Below are 6,463 nucleotides of genomic sequence, written 5' to 3'. Positions count from 1 at the left end.
TTTTTTTTTTTTTTTTTTTTTTAACGGAGGGTTGCGAAACCAGGCTATTTACTTATTTAGCCAAAGAGAAATGAAGAGGAGTGGGGTAGTTCATGGTATTGGCTATTTTCGGTCGGGGACTTTGTAGGGATGGACCAAATTTAGAAGTCCATAGCCTTATTGTTCCCAGTGTAAAAGGGTTGCGATTTTAGTAGCGCTTTTAGTTCGTACGTATATGTGTGTTTTCTTTTATGAAGAGCTGAGAAGTTGTAAACTTCTTTTACTATTTTTTGATATATTCAATTTACTGGATTTGGGTTTTTTTTTTTCTTTTTTAAGATAAGATAAGACAATAACGTAACACATTACAAATCAATAAGCAGAAGATCCAGTAAAGAGAAAATACTATCAGGAATGTTATTGAAGAATCTGTTTATAGCGGCCCATTGTGTTAAATTATGTGTGCAGAAATTTGCTTTCCTATTAACCTTAGAGGCTGACCAGGTCTTGAAGGAGGTAAGCACCCGAAAGATATTTGAGATCAACGGAGCAATCTTCTAATAATCAGGTCAATGTGTTGTAGGGCGAGGATCACTATTAGAGAGTCTCATTCTAGTATTACATTGTCAAATTGGTGATCTCGGGTTGTAGATGCGACTAGCTAAGCTGTTGAAGGCTTGAAGCTTCTCCCAGTGTCGGGTCACAAGGGGAGAGACCGGGGTGCTAGCAAATATAATGGATAACTCGGAGTAAGAACTTATAGCCACACCAATAGATAAAGTATCTCTAATGGCAACGTCAAAAGTTAACTTGATTTGACCTGAGGGAGGGGGAGACCAGGGAGAGGTGGATGGGAGCATGGTGGAATTTCAAGCTCCGAGATGCTCATTACTAATCGTTTTAACATTTTGGGCAATTTGAAAGGCATCTAGTTGAATGTTTTCAAGGACTACCTTGTTCCTAGTGTGCCAGGTGATATCTAGGGCATATGAGGTAGCTGAAAATGATTGGTGGATTCCACATTAATGTTGAGGAAGTAGGAGGGCAAATGATAAGCTTGATCCAATCAACAATGGACAAACCCTCTAGTTTGAGTGTGTTTAACGGCCAGAGGGAGAGCTTTCAAAGGACTCGGGAGAAGTGGCATTGGAGAAAAAGATGTTCATAGGTTTAAGTCCCAAAGTTACAAAGAGGGCAAGATACATACTGAATGCTAGGGTTATGGCAGGAGAGTGAATAGTATCGGTGGGGATGGTGTTCCAAATCAACTTTCAAATGAAGAGCTTTAATCTCTAATGGATTTTCATTCGCCATAAATTTTTCCATTCCTGGGTAGGTAGAGGGCTTAAATGGGTTGTAGGTTGAAGTAGTTTGTAGGCTGAAAGGTGGAGAAGGCTCCATTTCTTTTAGGGGACTAGATCAGCTTATCATGAGCATGAGATCAAGGGAGATGAATTTTAAGGATGTAGTCGAAAAACCGGTCTGAGAAGAGTTAGAGTAAGGCTAGATGGTTCTACCTCCTGTGATGAGTGAGAATGAGATCCTCAACGTTGAGGGTGGGATTAGGGTGGCCATTGGGGTTCTTTGGAGAATGGAGGAAGAAGAGAGATTCAAGGATCCAAGGATCAGACCAAGCAAGGATTGAAGAACCTTACTAGACCTAGTACCACATACCTTGCTTGATGATGTCCCTAGATTTAAGGATGCCTTTCCAAATCATAAAGGTTGTGTTGGAGGTGTTGGCTTGAAGAAAGGTCGATGATCTAAGGTATTTAGATTTAAGGACATGCACCAGAGACAATCAAGATTGGTTCCAAGCTTGGAGATAAGGGCTACGTTGTTATCCTACATTAGTCGGAAGCCAAAACCACTGTGGGAAAGGGGTTGGCAAAGGCATTGCCAGAACTCGGGGGTAAGGTTGTTCCAAGGAAGGAGGAAATAACTCATGGTGTAGGAAGGGAGGGTCGAGGCAACAAATTTGATGAGAGTAGTGTGGCTAGCTTGGGAGAGCAATTTGGCTTTCCAACCCTCGATGTGTTGCCGAACAGTGGCGATAAGATGTTCAAAGGACTTTTACTTGGTACGGTGCAGAAAACCAGTAGCCTTAGGTGTTTTGCTTTAGGTGGGTGTCGGTTAAGGTTGAGGATGTCCTCGGCTTGCTGATAAGAAGATGGAGGATTTTTTATTGCCGATTTAAGTGTATGTGTATATCAATAATAAAATTATCACTCGTAACAGTACGACTCTTTGTAGGATAGGTCTATGTGAGGATGTTGAACCTCAAGGACTGCAGGTTTTAGTTATTAAGTTATCAAGATTAATTCTAATCTAATTCAGAAAAGATGATTAATTTTCTTTTACAATTGAAACTAAATAAAAATGTAAGAGTAAAAGTAAAATAGATGGACAAGATATAGGGGATTAACTTCACTACTAACCTCATAATGATGGTAAACCGTAATTAACATGGAAATTTCACTTACATGAATGTTATGACTCATTTGTGTTTGTCAACCACCCAACAATATCGTCAAGAAAACACTTTTAGTAAGAAATAAGAATAACTCATCTTCAATAGGCACGAATCATCTACCTAACTACTAAGATGTGGTATGATCCGTTTTCCCTAAGTATGAACTATAAAATCGTTTAATTAGCATACACACAATCAATGGATATGTCGTGATTTGTTGTTATCGTGCACACACCAATGAAGAATAATATGAGAAGAAAAGAGTAGATAAAAGAGAGAAAGACACAAGATTTACGTGGTTCAGCAATTTGCCTACATCCACAAGAGAGAGTGCGGCTATATTATGTATCTCTTAAGTTTTGGGTTACATTATGACATATATATAGTAAACCCTTGCAACCCCCAACAAAACCCTAGTACCTAGCAGTAATTCGCGTATTCCCTGGGTCGTGTCCAAACGTTAGTTACCTACCGTCTGGACGGCTACATAAAACCCTTCCCATGTTCGCAGCCATCGCATTCCTATCCAGACACCTCATCGAACATGTTAATATTTTATATTGGCTACATTCTGAATGACAAAAACACTTTATGTAATGGTTGCAAATTAACAGGATGATCGGTTCTTATTCAGAGTCTTCATGTATACGGATAGTGTTCATTTCAAAATATGTGATTGATCACAGTTTCTAGAAGATGTCCATGAAGATTCCTTGCAAATTCCAAGACATAAAAAACTGGTTCCTGTGCAACCGTCCGGACGAGCCTTTGAAGGCGTCCGGACGCCCCGCAATGTCTAGAAGCTTCAGCGTTAAAGATGTCCGGACGTCAGAGTAACACTGTCCGGACGCTAGGTCAAGCTTCTCCAATTTATTCACGGAGTTGGATTTCAGTAGTCGACACTGTTTGGAAAGTTTCTGCAAGACGTCCGGACGACGTGGCAACATGTCCGGACGCTGTCCAGCTATTCAGAATATTCCGGACTTCCGTTCGAAGGTGGAAAGGAGATATAGCGAAGACAGTCCGGACGTATACCTGTTATGGAAAGATTTGCTCTATTCTGGAAGGAGGTCGTAAAAGACTGTCCGGACGAGGCTAACTTCCGTCCGAACGCTCGATAGCTAGCGTTCAAATTTAAGCAGATTTAGGTTTTCTGTAAGCCTATAAATAGAGGGATCTAGGCTTGTAAATTGTATGAATTCTTTAACGAATTCCATAGTACTTAAAGAGGGTGTTTATGGAGAATCGAAGATCCGCTAGCTCTCTAGCCATTGCCGGTGTGTACTCAATAGTTCGTGTGAAGTCTATCTTAAGGGTCGGCCCTAAGGTAAAGGAATCCATCAAAGACCCCTTCAAGTAGGAGACTTGGTTGGGAAGCGTTCACGATGGGCTTCGTGTTATAGTTAAAGGTATGACTACTGCAATAGGTTTTGTGAGTACGAGTGCTTTGTAACTTGCTTTGTTTTTGGATAGTGGAGTTCCTGGGTTTGCCTGCCCCGGAGTGGTTTTTCTCTTCACAGAGTTTCTACTTCGTCAACAAATATCTTGTCTTCTTTAAATTCCGCATTTAAGATATTTTGTTGCACACAAACACACACTTGGTTATTTAGAAGTCAATATTTATTTTCAATTGGTATCAGAGCTTGGTACACTCTGTTTTAGATTTATTTCTTGAGTGTAATCTCTTGACTTCTGTTTTGTTTATTTTTATAATGTGTCAAAATCTTAATTCAGTTCCGCCCTTTGATGGGACGAACTATGGCTATTGGATAGCCCGCATGCGCTTCTTTTTAAAATCAATTGACGTCTAGAAAATTGTTGAAACTAGTTAGATTAAACCAGAAGAAACAGATGAAATTACTACTACTCAAACAAGTGCGTTGCTCTCCAATGATAAAGCCCTCTATGCACTATGTCAAGCATTTTCACCATCTGAATTTGCAAGAATTTCAAATTGTGAAGTTGCTAAAGATGCATGGCAAATTCTAGAAACAACATATGAAGGCTCAAAACTAGTAAAATCTGCAAAGCTTCAAAAGTTGATTTCTAAATTTGAAGAAATTAAGATGCTAGAAGAAGAGACCTTTGAAGAGTTTTACACCAAGATTAGCGACCTAAGAAACTCGATGGTGAGTCTTGGAAAGCAAAACTCGAATGTAAAACTCATCTGAAAGATACTAAGATCTTTGCCTGAGCATTTTAGGATTAAGGTGACAACTATAGAAGAAAGCAAAGATATGGAGGAGATGAAGATTGAAGAGCTGGTAGGATCTCTTCAGACATATGAATACTCCTTACCTCCAGTCAGAAAGGCAAAGACTATTGCCCTCAAGGCATCTAAGAAGAAATCTAGAGTCTCATCTGACAAAGAATCTGACATTGATGAAGATGCAGTGGCAATGTTAGTCAAGAACTTTGAGCGGTTCATGAAGAATAATAAATTCAAGAAGAAGTTCTCTGACAGACTAAGAAAGGCTCCCCACACAACTGAGTCAGAAGAAGCAGAGAAGAAAGATTCGAGGGGTCCCTGATGTGCAAATTTGTTTAACTCGCAAGCGCATGAATCGTATGTAGCATAGTGCGTGCAAGTGCGAGGTCGAATCCGCAGGGAAGTGTGTGTGAAGAAAAGAAAATCACTTTCTATTTAAATAAATCTTGTTTTAACCTAGACCCAAAGATTTTTGAATTTTTGTTAACAAAATAATAAACAAAAAAAAAACTAAATAAAAACAATTTATAAAGAAAGACACTAAGGTATCGGAATTCACCAAACCAAATCAAACACCATACTCTTGCATTTTATTCATAAATTCAATTCAATGGGCTCAATATTCAAATTCAAAACATGAAAACATTTGAAGAAATCAATTCAAACAAATCACATCGATTATCCCTTTTTAATTGAAATCATCTATTGTATCCGGAAATCACAATAGATATCCCAATCTCAAATAAATCAATCGATGTGTCCATCGATTGAATTACAACAAACATTAAATAAAGATCATCAATCTAAAAAAATAAATTGACGTGGAATTTGAATATATATATATAAGAACAATGAATCTATGAATATCATGACAAGAGTATATGTGTTATCATTGATGAGGTTTCATCCTCAACCTTAGTTGAGGATTTTAGCCTCTCATGATTAAAAACACCAACAACTCGTGAAATGAAATCATGAAATAATAAAAGAGAAGAAGAAAAAGAAGAACAGAAGTTTTTTTTTAAAAAAAAATGTAAAATTAAAACAATGAGAAAGAAAGAAGAACAATTGAAAATTAAATAACAATGTCAAAGAAAGAAAGAACGAAAATTAAATAAAAAGTAAGCAATAAATAAAAATGAAAAGAAAGAAGAACAACTACAAATTAAATAACTTAAAATTAAAGCGATTAATTAAACAGCAAATAAAATAAAGAAGAACAACTGAAATTTGAATAACTTAAAATTAAAAGAAAGAGTAACAACTTACAAAAGAAAAGAAAAGAGCTAAGACAAGTGCTCTGAAGAGAAAAGTTGATGCCCTAAGTGGTACCTAGCAGGGGGTATTTATAGCAGAAGATTAGGTTAAACCAATCTTTTACAAAATGGCACCTCTAACCCTCTAAACCCTAATAGGAGAAAAGAACGCTAGGGTTTAGGGCCATATTTTCAAAATGGCACCTCTACCCCTCAAAAACCCTAATAAGATAAAAAAAAAATGCTAGGGTTTGGAGTGTTTGTAGTCGACAGGAACAAGGAAATTCGCGCTCTTATATTGCGAGGCATTTATGACATGGCAGACATTCGAATTGGGAAAATTATATTTCACAATGATTTGTAGCATTTTGAATTATCTTTCCAACGCCGCTAATTTCACTTCAATCCGATACTTGAGCTTAAAGTTATGATCAAAATACTATGACTTATGCAGAACTTGAAATTTAATCCAATCCGATTTTGACTTCCAAAATTTACATTTTTTTTTCACTTTAAAACTACGGTTTTCTCTCCAGGATTTGAAAA

Source organism: Alnus glutinosa, chromosome 14 (assembly GCF_958979055.1).
Source record: "Alnus glutinosa chromosome 14, dhAlnGlut1.1, whole genome shotgun sequence".
Classification (NCBI taxonomy): Eukaryota; Viridiplantae; Streptophyta; class Magnoliopsida; order Fagales; family Betulaceae; genus Alnus; species Alnus glutinosa.
This window is presented reverse-complemented; position numbering follows the sequence as displayed.